We start from the raw sequence: 19,304 nt of genomic DNA, 5'->3' as shown, positions 1-19,304 counted from the left end.
CTTTCTTGGTTTTCATCCCTTTTTTTGAAAGTACATCCTCCAACAAGAAAAATTGTATAACTAAAAAAACCCTGCACAATTAATTACTATATTCTCATGCCTATTTGATGAGGTTATTGAAAACCATTTTCCTTCAAAATTTTAAAAACGTTGATTCACCTGCACCCAATTTTCAGGATGTGATTCTAATGCAATCCCAGATAATTTATATGGGACTTTTTTTAATTTCTGAGAGAGTTTTAGGGTCTTTTCTTTATTCCCAACTCAAAGGAAATTTCTCAGTGATATTTTAAATCTGGAGACTCATGTCTTTCAGTTCCCAGTGTTTTCTTTATTATATATAAATTATATATATATATAATTATATATATATATTATAATTGATCATCACCATTTGCTTTCTTTTTAAATTACTACTTAGATTTTGGACTTTTAGGGTAAATACTCTAAGTCTTCTCTTTTCTTCATATAGTCCATCTCTATCTTTTTATTTTGCTCTGTTCCGTAATTTGAGAGAGAGTGAGCAGGGAGATGGGCAGAGGGAGAGAGAGAGAATCCTAAGCAGAGTTCTGCTCAGCGCAGAGCCTGACACAGGGCTCCACCCCACAACCCTGGGATCATGACCTGAGCTGAAATCAAGAGTCGGATGTTCAACCAAGTGGGCCACCCAGGTGCCCCCTCTCTATCTTTTTTATTTATTTTATGGGAGGTGGCTTCAACTTTTCCAACATCCTCTGATGCATGTATTCATGAAGCTTCCATATAACATCATCAATATCACATATCATCATAATATAAGACCATATTACTTCCTGAAGGATATATTTGGTTTCTTTGTTGTTGTTGTTGTTGTTGTTGTTGTTGTTTAATTTTTAATGGCTATTTATCATTGAGATGATAGAAATAGACAGAGCATGATCATGGGAGGGGCGGAGAAAGGGAGAGACACAGAATCCGAAGCAGGCTCCAGGCTCTGCGCTGTCAGCACAGAGCCTTATGCAGGCCTCAAACTCAAAACCTTGAGATCATGACCTGAGCCAAAACTGGACGCTCTACCAACTGAGCCACCCAGGTGCCCCAAATCTGGTTTCTCTGATGCTTCGTAATCCTTCCTAAATTGTGCATGTGTGTATATGCTTGAGTTTAAGTTCCTTTTGTTTTGCTGCTTACAGTCTGTGTCTCCTTTTATGTCCAAAGGTTTCTTCAAATGCCTAAGGATATTTGAAAATCAGTTTCTGGTTTAGAGTGAGGCACTAAATAGCTAAAATGAAAGTTCTGAGATACACAGGAGGGCTCTTCTGACTTCATGGTTTCACTGTGGTGCTCACTTTGCTATTTATAGTCTTGTGGAAGATCCCCAAATGTCTGTAGTGGAATAGCTTTTCTCCAGGGTGGCTCTAATTACCCTGTGAATGTATGCCATGTTTCTGATGTAGAATGGAGTGAGTAATCTTACCGTTCAGTGTGCTACTTCCCTTAATATTTTTATTTTCTTCTGCCTGTTCACCTTCCTCTTTATCTTACAGCCCCTCCCTCCAGAGCCTGTCACATGGTTTCCTCAGATGAAAGCTGGCTTGTCTCAAAGCTGGAGGAAGGGTAGGCACTTGACTCTACCAGGTTTCTAATAAGAACTTGGGAATCTACCGCCTTCATATACAAATGTGAAAAAAAAATCTCCCTGTTTCACCACTACCAATAAATTACCTTCTTTTTGGTGATTCCTATCCCTTACCCTTTTTCAAATGATCTCTTCCACTTATCTTCATTGGGAATATCCTAAAATTGGGCTTCCTCTTTGACCCACTCTGAGTCTTCATTTCAAGTTCAGAGTTACAGCTCTCTTCTAGGTTTATCTAGGATACAGTTTATATTTGTTTCTTATTCTCTCTTAATTTGGGGTGATCATCTGAGAAGATAAAAATGAATTTACTCTGTTGAAACTAAAACCTGGACTCAGATACCTTTCCAATATGTGATGAATTTTTATTTGTTCAGGTAAAGAAATGGTACTAAGGGTAACCAAATAAGTAAACATGAAGTACATAAATCCCTAGAGAACCTGTATCCAAAAGTGTCAAGTGTTTTTGTTAATCTCATTTCGATTTGTTTCCTTTTTGTTTCTGTTTCCATATAACTGCTAGACAGTCTGCTCTTCTGTGTGCAAAATCTTGTTTCAAAAAGTTATAAAAGAAATTACTAATGGCAAAAAAATACTGCAAAATAACTAATATAATACAATTTTAAAAAAGAGAATAGATATTTGGGTTTATCTACATATGTAAAAAAATTACACTTTAACATTGTTTTTAGTCCAAGAAGCAAAAGCATTCCTGTAACAAGTCTACCAACAGCACTATTACCACACATTTTGGTATAGGTAGTAAATGGCACAAACAAGCAAAATGATAAAACAGCAGATGTAACAGAAAATGGAAGATGCAGAATTATACAGCTATAATGGTAATTATAGTATGATCGCCTACTCAGGGAATTCAAGAGAAGGAGAGCCCATCATTATATTTTATAAGAGAATTCAGTGCAATGTTCAGCATAAAATTAAAATTTCAGAAATTGTTAGCTATCATATACATATTATATTCGGTACTGCAGTATATTTAAGGAAAAATACTGTTTATAGGACAGCTATCACATTTTAAAAATCTACCCAAAATGTGTAAGATCTGCATAAAGACACTTTAAAACTTTTTACTGAGGTACATATAAAAAAGGGTTAAAAATGGACTCGTCCATTTTGGGTAAGATTCAATATGACAGAGTCATAATTGTCACCAAATTATTCTATGAACTTACACTTTCCCATACAAATATTGTACAGTTTTTTTTGTTTGCTTTATTTATTTAAATTTTGAACCCAGGCAAACTGACATTAAAATTCATAAGGATAATTTAACATTTGAAGAAAAGGAAAAGAAAAAAGCTAGAGACTGGTAACTATCTCTACTTAATATTTAAGTCATGTTAAAATTGTATTAATGCACTGTGGAGCTGGTGTCTAAATAGGCAAACAGATGATACAAAATATAAAGTCCTAAAATATGGTAAAATGCATAAATATTTACTTAATGAATAATGATGCCACTTAAAATCATTAAGAGAAAATGGTTTTATGCAACTGATAGGTACCTAGATGAAAAATAACAAAAATGAGACAAAATACAAGCAAAGTTGGAGCTATCACTTCTTACTCTAGAACAAATCCCAGATTAAGCAAAGATTTAGACATGATGATAAATAAAATACACAAGTCTTCATTTAGGAAGAGTCTTTCTAAGCATCACCTCAAACCCAGAGACTAAAAATTCCAGTACTGATAAAAAGAATAATATTAGCAATCTGTGGATGTCAAGACATTATAAACAAAAGGCAAAAATAAACAGCAACTTGTGATAAATATCACATTCAAAACCCCTACTTTATTTACAAGAAAAGGGCTTCAAAATTAGGAAAATGACTAACTGATAAGGAGAGGAAGTAAAAGGGTAAAAATCGGAAAGTTCCTTTAGTTAGAATGCATTGAAACACAGTATCGATTGATTTTTTGCATTTATTAGCAAGATGTGTCTTAAGGTATCAGAGAATTCTGAGAGATTATTTTCTGGTCTAGGAACACTCAAAAAATGTTCTCTATAAATTAATGGCAATTGCTTCTCACAAAAGCTATCATAGGAATGCTCTGATTTCAGATAGCAGGGGCTCCCTGTGTTCCCCTTCTGGTTGTCTGATGTTTGACCAAGTGCATACACAACCCACTAAAATACACACACAAATATGCACACACATGAAAAATAATGCTGGTAAAGGAAAAATGATCCAAAGGGATTATGGAAAGTATGCTAAGATCAAGAAGAAGACTGATTCAGAAAAATGTATGAAAATTTATTCTATGAAGTCTGTATATCTACAAGAGGTAGGGCACAAATATGCCTTTAACATGATAAGGGCACAGCCATTTATACAAATGAGCGATGACTAGGTTTAACCACACAATTTCTGGACGAAGCACAACTATCTGTGATACTGAGACCTTCCAGTGGAAGTAGACGGTATGTAACAGACTTAATCATACCCTTACGTTACAAAGTGAAACAATTCACAGCAAGTTCTCTTTCTTCTCTAATCTAACTTTGTATATTACATAACCGCTTCCTGAGTGGAGTAATCCAGTAATACAATTTAGGATGTCTACAAGTCTGAAAGAATGACTTATCATTCAGATAAGCATCCATGGGTATTATGTTTCGCGACTGACGAACTGAGCAGCAGTGAATTGGAAATTATACCCCCTGACATTTACTTGGAACAGAGAAATCCTGTGTTCTATGTAAATGGGGAGGGGTACAAATCAGCAAAACTGGGGCTAAGCGAATGATTTGTTTGTGAATACTCAAGCATAACTAGGACATTTATCTCAATGAAAGGCCATGCCATCTCATATTTGTATCAGGCCAGGTACGTGCAGTTTGTAAAGCTTTCTACCAGAAATTGGCTTTTTTTTTTTTTTTTGGAGCAGCAACTTTGAGTAGCAGAGGAAGCTATTATTATGGATGAAGAAACCGATTTTGTGTGATTTGGTCAATCTCAAAGAGCCAGGTAAATGGCCCAGCCAGCTCTCAATGCTAGACTTGAAGCCACATCTGAGCTCTTTCCTCATACCTAATTGACTGGCCTTACAATATACATATTTTCTGTCGTCCACATCCCTGGGATATTTTATTTTGCTGTGCAATTTTTCCTACTTTAAATTTGAGCCATTCATTTATGCTTTCTAGGAATGTTTTCCCCCTTGGATACAACGAGAGCTATAGCAGGAGAGGGACGTGGGGGCCAGAGAGAACACACATGCGCGCGCGCACACACACACACACACACACACACACACAGAGGCATGGACACACAAGAGTACAACCACACATAAGGATAGAGTCTATGCGACTACACAAGAGGGAAACGGAGTGACTGGAGCTTAAGAAGAGAAAAAATGGTATCTAACATATGAACATACCTGAGAACACAAAGCAAGAGAGAATTCAGAGAAGAAATGGAAGGCACAGCCTTGGAGGCAGAAGAGACCTCTCTCACTCATCATCTGAGAGAAAAGAAGACGGGAGAAAGGTGGGGGAGGCTCTGGCCAATAGGTCCCTTCTCTGCTCTCTTTAGAGGCCAGTGCCAAGCCAATCGATGTTTCGATATTACTGAACCGTGAGTTTATGACAAATACATTTTATTTCATCACATAAGATATTGAAATAATCATTTATATATATTCATGTACATTATATATAAATTTTTATTAGTACTAAGAATGAACTTGTAATCAACATGTCTGTCTTAAAGTTTTCATGGATTTATGCGAGGGCTAAGCAAGCAATCGAGCCATGTATAGGAGTCTGAGAGGTACAGACAGCTTAGTGATGATAACATTTGATACAATGAAATAAAATTAAAATGCCCGAAAGAACTGTGTCAGCTGCTAAGGCTACACAGATAGGAACTGTTTTAGTACAAACATGTGAGTTTGCTTTATTGCCACTACTACACTGCAAGCTTCCTAAGAGTGAAATCCTTCTCGTCCATAACTCTATCATCCGCAATACCTTGCTTCATCGATGAGCACAGCTTTGTAAGTTCTTACATTAAAGAGTTTTGTTAGTATGTAAGTACCCCAAAGGCTTACATGTTGGTTTGTTTTCTGAATCACACAGGCATGGAATGAAATGTTTAACACCACTGGCTCTTAGAAATTGAGTAGGTTACTTAACCTAAAATAGGCTTGCTTTTGTTTATTTTTATTTATTGGGGGGTGGGGAGAAAGCATGAGCAGGGAAGAGGCAGAGGCAGAGAGAGAAGGGGACAGAGGATCTGAAGCTGGCTCCACACTGATAGCAGAGAGACTGATGCAGGGATCAAACTCACAAACACTGAGATGATGACCTGAGCTGAAGTCAGCCACTCAACTGACTGAGCCACCCAGGTGCCCCTAAAATAGGTTGAATAACAAGTATCCAGGACATTTCACAGAGTTAAGTTAGACAATTCACATAAAAGCATGTAGTACAATGTGCGACACAAAGTAAACTTACCATCAATGTGAGCAACCACTACTAACAGTCATCTCCAACTGGTCTCCTTGGCTCAAGGAAGAAATCACGCACTTTCATGCAAAACCCCGGCAGACAAGGGAATATTCTGGTTGTCATTTCTTGAGTCTCATGCAGTGCTATGTAGTTCAGATGATAGTTCTCAAAGCAGCTCTTTTTAAATACTTTATTTTTTTTAATTAACTACAGTTTTCCAAGCAAATATATAATTGAGAAAGATCACGTCAGGTTTTGTTTCATGAGGTGACCTAAGGAAATGTCCACATCTGCCTAAAAATAGACGGGCAGGGTAGGGGGAGGGGAAGGAGAGGTTTCCTATGAACTGCATGTTATTCTCCAAAAGTAGATCTGAACTTCGAGACCCCAGATCCCTGTGAAGTACAGCTTCTCTCTGAGAAAAAGAATGTGGATTGGCTCCAAACTGCTCTTCACAATTCTGACATTCTGTACATGACTGAAATAAAGATCAATTCAGACGCTAGTCTCTCTGCAGATAAATAAATAATGGGTGATATCGCGAAGACAGGTGGAGCTTTTGAAGGACGGACAAGCTGAATACATAAACATACATGAAAGGCCAATTTTGAGCACATATCCCAAGTCTCTTTGGTCTTCTCGGGCCTATCATCTGATGTCAAAAATTCCTTCTGTGGAGGAATTTTCTTTGAGGTTTTAATGGTACCTGTAGGTTTACTTCCCATTATTGTTGTCTAAATGGTAATGTGGTCCAAGACTCCTTTCCAGTGGGTTGTAAGCAGCTGACTTAGCTTGTCCAGATATATTGATTTTCAGGTTGTTAATAACCTTACCAGAAAAAAATTATTATCAAAAAGACATATCAAAAATCTAAACGAATTCATTATTCTGGTATTTTTAACAACATATATTGATATTGTGGATAAAATCTATTTTAAGAACAGTTCACAGCTGTAAATCTTACTATGTTCCAGAAGTATGAGAAACCGATTAAATTTAGCCGAATATGCACTATCAGTATGCAAATCTCTCTTTATATATCCCTATCTCCACCTATGTTTTCTATCCTTCCTTTGGGTCAGATTCCATCAATTGTATGATGAAAAGAAAATCAAAACAAAAATAAAACGTCTTCATTATTACAGACAACATCGGTGTTAATTCACCTGGTAAGTCACAGCACTGGTGAAGACCATAAGAATTCTTTCACTTCCTATAACCGGAAATGGGTACTCCTGGGTACTCAGGGTACTCAGCACAGGAAGAAAGAAGTACATGTAGATGTTTAAAAGGCAGTATAGGGTGAAGACTAAGTCATTATCAAGATTATGTTTATTCTTTGCCTGATGAAACAATTATTCTCCAAGCTTCCCTTGATTTCTACCTCTGATAAGAGCAGCCCATTTGACTTAATGTTGGATTATTAGATTAATAAACATTTTTTATGTCAAATGTCAGGTATCAAAAAGGGAATGGCTCAGAGGGGCACCTGCATGGCTTACTTGGTTACGCATCCAACTCTTAATTTCAGCTCGGGTCATAATCTGAGGGTTCGTGGGATCAAGCCCATCGCTGGGATCTGCACTGACAGCACAGAACCTGCTTGGGATTCTCTCTACCTCTTTCTCTGCCTTTCCCTCAACCTCCCTCTCTAATATAAAGAAATACACTTAAAAAATGGGGGGACAGGCTCATGAAAAGGGAATGTGACTGGTCATAGGAGGGATTGATTTTTATGTTTATCTTTAAAAATTTTAATTGAAGTATAATTAACATACAGTGTTTTATTAGTTTTAGTACAATATTAGTTCAGTACAACATATGAGTTTTAGTACAATATAATGATTCGACAATTCCATACAGTACTCAATGTTCATCATGGTAAGTGTATTCCCAATCCCCTCTCTCTCCCCAATCCCCTAATCTATTTCCCCCACTAACCTCCTCTCTGATAAGTATCAGTTCATTCTCTATATTTAAAAGTCTGATTTTTTTGTTGGACTGTTTCTTGCCTGTTTGTTTTGTTGCTTAAATTCTACATATGAGTGAAATCATATGGTATTTATCTTTCCCTGACTGGCTTATTTCACTTAGCATTATACCCTCTAGATCCATCCATGTGTTGAAAATGGCAGGATTTCATTCTTTTTCAGGTCATGTGATTGCTATAAACAGTAAAACATAACTGACTCATGTACCATATTATAGTTCATCTTGAAAAATGAGGTAAATTCCCAGATCTTAAACAACCTAAAACATTTATCTTATAAAAACACACACCCAGACAAATAGTTGCAAAACATTAAAAAAAGATTGTGTGTGAACGTTTTAACAAAGTAAGATTTATTTTGGCACATGGATAGAAACTTAAAGGCATATGTACTTGCTCTTTATGCTTCTACAGACAGAGCTTTAATTTTTGCCAGTGTGTTAGCCTGGTCCATGCTCTTAGTTTATTTGGGAAAGGCATCCTGGGGAGTCTGTGTGAGGAACGAGGGGACAAAAAGGAAGTAGGAAAACCAAGACATGCTGTATTATCAAGTTGGCCGCCATTTTGAGGGTCAGATGTGTGAGCCGGTAAGGCACTCAGAGTCTCCTTAGAGAAATGCAGTGTACGGGATCCGAATTGAGGTGCTGTTAGGTTCCACCACTGAAGATCTGTTTGATGCCCATGTGGACATCATGGGCTGGAGTAAAAGATGTGTGTATCTCACGGTGCATAAGAGACTTGGGAACAAAACCAAACAAGCAAAAATCTTCAGATGCTACATACATATAAGTAGACTGAAGCTATACAATGAATAGAAAATATATCGTTTCCTTAAAATATGAAATCTAAAATTCCTCTTAGCATTTTATAGTGAAAGCTTATAAAGGTGACAGACATTCCATAGAAGAAAATTTAAAAATTAGAAATCTTTCTGGTTATACAAGAAATACGAACAAACACACATAGAGCCTTTGGAAAACTGCCACTGCTAATTTTGATCAGATTTGTTCCATGAAAAACTGCTGAACTTCCTCTTAAACTGCCTCTATAGAGTACATGTATACGAAAGGCACAACACTTTCACTGCACTTTTTCTTACATAATCAGATGGTGTCTCTTCATCTCAGCATTCTGATTAAAAGTTAATCAGGCACTTGGAAAATTCCTTTTTTTCTTTTTAAATTAAATGTATACACACAGACCTTGCATTAGGAAAGTGTGTATGAGTGATACGAAGAGTTCTTGGACTTATTATTTTCTTGTCTTGAGAAACAATTATATCTGATTCTTAAGATTTTAATCTTTACAGTCTCCACCCCAAAGTCCACTAAATTTTCAGTGAATAAAGTTCATACCACCTAGTTTCGTAGTTTTACTTTAAAATGCCTCCTGCCTCTAAGGCAGGAGAATTGGGTGAAGTGGAGGAAGAACTGAGACCAGTCAACGACAGGGTGAATACACACAGGAAGGCTGGGGTAGCTCTCGGAGCCTCACCTCTCATTACTGACCAGGTAAGTCAGCCTCTAGCCTCAGAATCAGATGTCGATGCCAGACTGATCTCCTCCATATTTGGGGCTCTAGCAATTAGTGGGTTTGTGATTTGGGGCAAGTCACTTAATTCCTGTGAGTCTCAGTTCTGCCAGCTGTTAATTAAAAATTAAAAATATTTTTTTCTGAGAATTTTGAGAGGAGTTTTCAGAGAATTAATTGAAATAACATATGTGAAGCCATTAGCATAGATGGAGGACCATCGTGGACAATATTAGATATTTCTCATTATTTGCCTTTTTCTTTTTTCAAACAAATTTAAATGTTTTTTTTATTGCTTTTGAGGGGGGAAGGGCAGAGAGAGGGAGAGAGAGAATCCCAAGCAGGCTCTGCAATGTCAGTGAGGAGCCGGATGTAGGAGTCACTCTCACAAACTGTGACATCATGACCTGAGATGAAATCAAGAGTCGGACATTTAACCGACTGAGCCACCAGGTGCCCCAATTTGCCTTTGTCTAAAAGCAGAGCAGGAACTCACTGGCTGAAGTTCTCTACCCTTGAACACACATTTTCTCACATGTGCTCAATCAGGAAAATCCCTTCTCCAGGAAATGCTGAACCTCCCATTTCTTCTCTGAATATTCTGTTTTGTCTCCTCAAAGAAACTTCTATATCGATATTGTTTTCTCTCCTGTATATTCAAAGGCTCCCTCTTCTCTGATTAACATACACATATCCTTAGTTGTTTTTCCTTACCCATGTGTGTGTGTGTGCATGCGCGTGTGTGTGCGCATGCGTGTGTGTGTGCATGTGTGACCCCCTCACCCAATCGATCTTTCTCTCCAGCTATTTCGCTTCGTTCGCCACAGAATTCTAAACAGCCGTCCATATATTCTATCTTGACTTTCTCTCTTTCACTCTTACTCCCATCCATCAGCCTTGTTTTAGACCTCTTCATGAAATTTCTCTTTGCCTGGTCATGAAGGATTTCCGTGCCCTAATAGGGCACACAGATGTCTACTCACTTCTCCCCAGCACGAAGCACAACTGACCCCCATTTCATCTTAGGACACCCACCTTGGTTCCCTACCACTTCTCCAACGGCAGGGCCCTCCTCTTACTGGCTAACTGATTTTCGGTGTCCTTTGCCAGCTTTATCTGTCTACTTCCTGTGCACTGCCAAGAGCATGCAGGGCTCCGTCCTAAGTCTTCTTCCAAAACTGGGTCCCCGGTGCCTGGCGGCTCAGTTGGTTAAGTGTCCTAAGTCTTGATTTCGGCCCCAGTCATGATCTCATGGTTTCATGGATTCAAGCCCCACGTCAGGCTCTGTGCAGTCCAGAGCTTACTGGAGATTCTGCCTCTCTCCATCTCTGTCCTTCCCCTGCTCACACACTCCGTCTCTCAAAATGAATAAATAAACTTAAAAAATAAACTCAGTCCTTAAAAAGCCTCATCGATTCTCATGCATTTAAGCACTGCTTAAGACTGCTTTTGCACAACTTTTATAAGTTGATAGATGTTGCTAACTAGCTAGAAAAATACAGACTGTTACTAGTTAGGGTATGTGCTGGTCAGGTTTAAATCCTATTATGCAACTTCCTAGCTAGACAACTCTGGATAGACATCCTGAAACTGTTCTGTGCCTTACTTTAATTCTATTTCACAGGGTTATTAGAGATATTCCTATGTGTTGAGTCGTGAAAAATGTGTTTGGCACAGAGTAAGTGCTATGTAAATATTTAATATCATTGCTATTTTTATACTAATTCAGATGATGTCACTCACTTACTTACAATCATTCTTCCATTGAACTTTAAATGACACTCAGCTTCCTCAGGTTAGCTTACATGGCCCTGCACAGTGTGACACCAGCCCTTTCCTCCATCTCAATTCACACCCCCATTCATCCCACTCCTTGTTCACTCCTGTCTAGTCACAGGGCCCACAGCATTTCTTTGGTCAGCAGATTTTCCACGTATTCGCCCCACCCCGCTCTGCTTTTCAAAGGCAGCTCCTTCCCAACATTTAGGATTAAATGTATGCATAACTTCTCACTCTCTTATACAACGTTCCATGGTGCCTTATCAAGGGTTACCACCCCCCACTTTCCCCACCCCAATTATTTTTGAACTTGGACTCTCATTTATTTCCCTCATATCACCTATCACACTTTAATGTTCACAGTTTTGTGTCTGTTGTTCTCACGGTTCAAGAAGGCATGAGTTCTGTCCTTCCTTTCACAGTGCAGAGTCTCACACCTGGTAGGCACTCACAACTATTTGTCCAATGATGAACAAATGAAGACACTGGTAGGTAGTTTTTGCCTCCATATAAAGTAAAACTTTCTAACAGACTCCTCGAAAAAGCATCTTCTAAAGCAGCAAGAGTATTCAAGCCACATTAAAAATCCATTTGCAGGGGCGCCTGGGTGGCTTAGTTGGTTAAGCTTCCGACTTTCGCTTAGGTCATGATCTCACGGTTCGTGGGTTCGAGCCCTGCGTCGGGCTCTGTGCTGACTGCCAGCTCAGAGCCTGGAGCCTGTTTCAGAGTCTGTGACTCCCTCTCTCTCTGACCCTCCCCTACTCATGCTGTCTCTCTCCTAGAAATAAATAAAACATTTAAAAAAAAATCCATTTGTAAAGGAGGCTAGAGTGAAAAATATTCTGCATTTCTGCATCTTTATTTCTATACGTATATATTTTTATTTTAGAGACAGAGAGAGAGAGAGAGAATGAGTGGGGGAGCGGGCAGAGGGGGAGAAAGAAAGAGAGAGAGAGAGAGAGAGAGAGAGAGAGAGAATGAATCTTAAGCAGGCTTCATGCTCAGCCCAATGCAGGGCCTAATCCCATGACCATGAGATCATAACCTGAGCTGAAATCAAGAGTCAGCTGCTCAACTGACTGAGCCACGTAGGCATCCCATTTTCCTATCTTTTTATTAGTGAAAAAAAGGATGAATACCATTTTGTAATATGCTAGTGTAATAATACATTACAAAATGCTTCTAAATGATGATAGAAGGCTCCACCTTCATAATACAAATCAAATATCTGGTTCTCACTATGCTTACAAAACCTTAAACATTTTAAATATTCTAAATATTCTGTTCTATGTCCTTACATTTACTTACTAACTCATCACACTTTCGTTACAGGCATTTATAGCTTCTGGTATCACATCATGACTATCCTATGATATTTGGGAAGGTCTAGCCTGCCGATTGGATGGAATCTAATTTCCCATTTAAAAATGGATCCATCCTATAGAGAACCATTGGAAGTGATCTACTCTCTAATAGAGAGCAAGTGAACCATTTGAGGCAAATTCGGTCTTCTTAGAGCAGCAGGGTACCATTTAGTAATTTACCTCCTCTGGGGCATTAATTGGAACCCTAGAGCAGTGGAAGAGTTAATTTACCTCATAGAGTGAACTCTTGAATCCTAGAGAAGTATGCTTAGTTTAGCTCACAACAAAGCAGGATTAAGACAGAAATTAGAAGTAGTTTAAATCATATGGTAAAACACACATTCAGATGAAAAAAAAAGTACTGTTGTTAAGATGTCACTTTTCTTCTATGGATATTTTGGGAGTTTATAGTTCTTAAGCTCAGTACCTTTTTCCTCTACTTCAAAACACAAATTCCTGCTGCCTAATATCGACACATTTGCAGTTATCATAGGATATTGACTCATTCTCAAAGATCAAATGGTTGTACAGTAATTTCCGATACTTTTCCTTTGAAATTCTACTAAAAGAGAAGAAAGAATAATGAATGCACCTGATAAGTGTGAGGTATCCTGAGGTGCCTTGACCTCACACATGGCCATGAACTGACAAATCACTATTTCGCTTCAGTGACTTGGGCAACAAGTTCTGCTATAGAGACTGTGCATCTGTTATCCAGCAATGTCCTTGGAAGCAAAAAACCATCTTAAGAATATCTATGAATGTCATACTATAATGGTATTCAAGTTAGAAAACACCTGTGATTTTCAAACTTTTTTTAAAGCAACAGAAAACCAGTAGAACTCCTCTGACTGGAATTTGGTGATCCTTGGGGAATCACCCAAGATTAAACTGAGGGTATCTTTTAGAGCTGAAGGTCCTTTGGGCCAATGGAGTTTTAAAACTCTTAGGACAATACCAGATTAAATTGTTTTCCAAATCCAACAGAATGTGGCCACCCTCTTTTCTAAATCACCATTGTACTTCAATTTCCAAGGTAGCACTCTACATTAGTACTATTATGTGTATATTTCCCACAAATCGTCTTTCAGCTGGGGTCTGTATCTTGTTCATATTTATGTCACCTGTGGCATTTTTACACTGTAGTAGCAGGTGCTCAATACCTATGAATTAATTACTTAAAGTCTTAGGTTCTCTGTTGTCAGATGCAGAACTGATATTATGAAATAATTATAATCTCCTTCAAGGAAAGACAAATTTACCCAGCTGAAGCCTGAAGCAAGAGAAGAAGTTGGCTGTCATGGAAGCAGGGGCAGGTAGGTCCATCAAGGGAGACAGACCCTACAAAGGCTTAACACTGGAAAGAAAATGGAGGATTCTGGCAGTCGATCAGAACGGCTGGAGCTTAAACTGTGTCAGGGAGAGAAATGTGGACATACAGCCCAGGGAAGTAAACGCAGCTCCAGTATCGAGGTGCCTTTGTGTTTCATGCTACGGGTTTGGCATTTTATCCTAAGATAACTTGGAACCCTTAAACTGGGAGGGATCTTTTCAGATTTGTAAATCACAGAGATTGGTCGGACTGCCGTACTTTATTCTGGATGAGCAGGGAAGAGTACTGAAGTCGGTGAGTTTGTTTCTGATGTTGTCACAATTTATACCATTGCTGCATTACTTCAACTGCTCACACACATGCATGTGGACAGGCACATACACACAAAAATGTATATAGAATGTCTCTTGCAAAGTCACCTGGAATACTTCTATGATACTACTTTACAGCAAAATTGATGTTCACATGGTATTTATCAGACCCTATGATAATTTCAAAACATCTTCATGAAAGAAATACTGGGGTGGTCATGGAGACATTATTTTTTTTTAATAATCCTACAAGAAATATATAGTCCACAGCTTTATTAACATTCAATTTTAGGTCAACTGTGATAAGTCATGGAAGTCTACCAGTGAACAAGAATTTGCTCTAAGGTGATAAAGGATAATGTTGTTTGTTCACAAGAATGCTCTGTGGTTACAAAATAATTCAGGAGTTGGAATTACAGCATGTTTGAGTTGGAAGGACCTTAGAGATCATAGAACCCCATCTCACCTCCACAGATGAGATGACTGAGGTCTCATACATGAAAGTAACTTGTTCAGTCTTCATATTTTTCCTTGAATACAGATGAGAAAGCTTTACAAGCCTTGAGACATCTGCCTCAACTGCCCATAATCCCCACCTGAGACAATCCATCTACCACCGACTGCTATTTGCATGCCTGTGCGGACTCACAAGAGCCCTGCACCAAGCCTTACACATTCACCCCTGCAAATTCCTATTCATTCTCAATTATGGGGTCCTTCCTCCAATCTTAGAATTCTGCATGTAATATAATCAGAATGAATGGGACTCAGCTTTCTTCTACCATCAAGTAGTCTTTTTAATTGAGATCCACCACAACGAAAGGAAAATAACAGCAGCTGCTTCTCAGACAGGATTTAGTGACTCACGGCTCTAGTTGGCACCATGTTATTGAGGAGATGGATGAACCACCTGGTCTTCCACACCTGAGGACAACTCACCAAATACCATGTTGGCCCCATAGCCCAGGGAGAGAGGAGGATAAACCACCATCTTCCTTTGACTCGTTCTTAAGAGCTTCTACACCTGAAATCACTTTCAGTTCAGTGTTAAGTTTAGAGTTCAACTGAAGCATCATTATTTTAGGTTGCCTCTTTGTAGGGCAAGGGTGGGGGGCAGGAATTAAAAAAGACCATTCTTTAAAGGTTGATAACACTCTCTAGAATCATGAATTCTGATCAACAATCTTTAGCTTGCTATTATTGAAACTCAGTACGCATTAATACTATCCTTTCTCAACATCCATAATCCAGCCCTAATGATTTCTTTTGATCTTTCTTTCATTAGACTCCACAGGTCTGTAACCTGTCAATATTCCTCTCTTTCCCAGCCTGAGCCTGAGCGTCTGATCTTTAGTCAGTGTTCGAAAGAACTGTTTTGCTTACATTGAACAAGATGTTATAATGACCTCAATCATTGCAGTTGGATGTTGTTGTTTTTGTGAGACAGGAAACTGTGCCTGATGAGCTGAGGGAAAACATGGCCCAACTATTTTCTGTACAGGAGCTGTAACCATAAGCAGTGACCTGGAGAAATGTCACTTAACAGTGGGCTCCCAAGCTGTCATGCTTAGGAGCTTAAGGTAACACTGGGAGTAAAATGTTTAAAGAAAGTGTGTGTGTATATGTGTGCATGTGTGCATGCACGTGTGGGTTTGCATCCATGTATGTGTTTGAAGGGAGGAGAGTCTTGCCAGGACCTAGTAAAGGTGAAAAACAACATGAATCAGTGTTCTATATGAAACACTGATTGGAGCGCCTGGGTGGCTCAGTCATCTAAGCTACTGACATCCTCTCAGGTCATGATCTCATTGTTCCTGAGTTCGAGCCCCATGTCGGCCTCTGTGCTGACAGTTCAGAGCCTGGAGCCTGCTTCCAATTCTGTGCTTCCCTCTCTCTGCCCCTTGCCTGTTCATGTGCTGTCTCTCCCTGTCTCTCAAATATAAACCAATTTTTTTAAAAAATTAAAAAAAAACTAAAACAAATACGGATTCCCCTCCCACATACAAACTTCGTAGATAACACAGAGAACATTCTAACTGTGCAGTTCTGGTGGAAATAAATGAAATAATTTTTAAAAATTGGCATATTTACCTATTTTCATAATTTCCTATCTTGTTTAATCTTTTTCTTTTTTTTATTTTTTCAAACTAGAAGTCAAAGAATACACTTTGTATTGACTTCCATTAGGTAGCTTATTGCTATAAAGGCAGCTACTATTGAAGTTTTCCCAACACTAAAAACAAAACAGTAAGTCCTTCAAATCCTTAATTCATAGTTTCTAAATTCATGGTGATAATTATTTTTGGCTGGCATAAGGGTATTTAATGTCTTTATGACCTTGCTTATTTGAGCCCCCCTATCCTATACTTTCTTGTTTTCATGCAAATGTTTCTGAGATAGAATGTTCCTCTAGTCAGAGCTGGGATCAGGAAGTGAACACCTTTCCAGCCCCGAAATAAAGAGGGAGGTACCAGAAGCCAGTTACACTTGGTGACACCTTACGGCCATTAATTAGTAAGCAATAGGGCAATGAGATAGGGAAATACAATTTCAGGGCTCTGTCAGCCCCAGGCTAATGGCTGGTAACCAGCATCTTATCGGTTAGATGTCAGGAGCTTGCATTCTAAATCAGTGTAGTCTATTAGAATTATAAACTCAGGTTACAATCCCAGAATTTCCTGTTGAAGGTTTTCAAGCAAGAATGCAGCCTTTGAGACATGATCCATGTGATGTCAATGGATAGAGCTGCCCGGAAAATAAAATATCATTTAATTGTACAAAAGTCTGTAACATATGAGAGTGCGTGCCTATGTTTACGTTTGTGGGAACACTTTTTGTATGTCTTCTCGATTGAGACTCTCAGCTAGAAAGGTTGTTTCTCTTGTTTGAAATATTCAGCTAAGTCAAGAGACCAATTATTGACTCTGCTGTAAGAGTATGGACATTTATATACCCCTTGTCACTGCACTGTATAAAGATGAATGCAACACTCATAAAAAATAGAGAACTCCAGAAACCCAACAGGAGAATGAAAAACGTGGAAACGGTACATGTTTGATGAACATGTATTTCTGTTTACCCTTCCACCTCCTACCAACATATCCAAGACAAAACCCATTTGAGAGAAGAGGATGGTGGATGGCACAGCCAGAAGGCTAGTGGCGCAGCACGGTGCGTCGAGAGATTTCGATATGGACAGGATATTCAGATCCAAGTTTTGCTGGCCAATCAGGGGAGGTTCACCCCAGTGCCCAAGTTTCAGAAGCCCCTGTCTTGTTCATTCATTCACTGCCCGTGCTCACAACCTTGTCTGGAGGGGCAGGAGTTTAACATTAAACATATCCCTGAAGGGGAGCCTGGGTGGCTCAGTTGGTTAAGCATCTGACTCTAGATCTCAGTTCAGGTCATGATCTCATGGTTTCTGAGTTCAAGTCCTGCAACAGGCTCTATGCTCATGGTACAGAGCCTGCTTGGGATTCTGTCTCTCCTTTTCTCTGCCCCTCATCTGATTGTGCTCTCTCTCTCTTTCTTTCTCTCTCTCAAAATAAATAAATGAACAACAAAAAAACATACCCCTGAAGACAAGAATGCACCCTTCAAACAATGTAGTCTATGACTAAGAATGGAAAAAGATGTCCCAGTACTTCTCCAAAGCCAGAGAAGGAAGATCGGGTGTCCTTCTGTGCTGAACATGCCTATAGGAATGCTCTGGCACTTCAGGATCAAATGAAGACCAATCCAGGGTGTGTAGGTGAAATAGTCTTGTGTCAGCTGAACTCTTATGCGAAGACAGATCTGGAACTCAGATTCCAGAAAGCAGCCACAGCGAAGCCAGCTGCAATCTGGACATGCTGGTGTGTACCCGGCAGAAGAAGTTGGCGTGTTACGCATGAGAAGCTAATTTGTTTGCAGTCTTTGTACGTCGATCAGTTTAAATGACTTCAGCATTTGCTCAAAGAGAAGAAGCAACGTTATTTATTTACACGGTTGTAGAGTGGAACATGAAGCTGTAGGCGGTAGTCTCTTGACTGGCTCAGACAGACTTTTGGCCAAATGACAAGAGAACATAAAGCATCTAAAATGTCTTCAGTGGTATCACCAGCTCTATGGAGTGGAAGCCTTATTTCACAGGCAGCTGGAGGAATGCAGAATGTTGGTCACAGGTGTGTGCTGCCCAACGGGCTCATATGATTCATCCCAGTCAGAGGTGCTTGGCCTTTGTGGATGATGCTCGTTGTTCCGATCAGTCTCTTCCAACGACCAGACATTGCCTTACTCCTATCTGTCAAGACACGAATCAGGTTCCCTTCAAATGCTGCCAATGGTCTCCATGGATACCCTGCAACAAACCAGGTCCTGTAACCCTCTCTGAGGATCCGTGCTGCCCACTGCCAACTGGAAGTCCCTCCCCACCCCACCCCGCTGGAGTAGGACTCAGATGTTGTAAATGACAGTACAGGGTGCCCTCCTTCACCCTTGCTTTTTGATCCTTCACTAACCCTTGAAGATCATTCCGCCAAAGAAATTGCTGAAGGTGCAATGGATATTCTGGGCTAGATGCAGACGGCTGGAGTGGGTGTAGATCACAGGGGTCTCGAAATTGGGAGAAAGCCTCTGCACCACTGCCTCAAAGTGGAGTGGCTACTGCCAATGGCAAGTTAGAACCCTCTTCCATCAATTGATAGTTTGTTTGGGGAACCATCTGACCTTGGAGGATTTGAATTTTCCATTTGTGAAACACGTATCTTTGACTCTCACTGAGAGATGACTCAGACTGCATTGTTTTTCCTCAGGGTTATTGAGTGCTCCAGTTAAACATAAACTAAATCTGGGGGGAAGAGACCAAAAGTATCTACAAGTTGTGGATATCCTCCTGATCTGTGTAAGGAAAAGAGAGATGGA

General features: G+C 39.3%; 1 pseudogene; it reads left to right on the top strand.

Moving 5' to 3' along the window:
- LOC120220862 overlaps nt 1-19,084 on the top strand; it is a 47,136-nt pseudogene extending 28,052 nt beyond the window's left edge.
- Nucleotides 19,085-19,304: the final 220 nt, after the last annotated feature.

Source organism: Hyaena hyaena, unplaced genomic scaffold, assembly GCF_003009895.1.
Source record: "Hyaena hyaena isolate Hyena2069 unplaced genomic scaffold, ASM300989v1 scaffold_732, whole genome shotgun sequence".
Lineage (NCBI taxonomy): Eukaryota > Metazoa > Chordata > Mammalia > Carnivora > Hyaenidae > Hyaena > Hyaena hyaena.
This window is presented reverse-complemented; position numbering and strand designations above follow the sequence as displayed.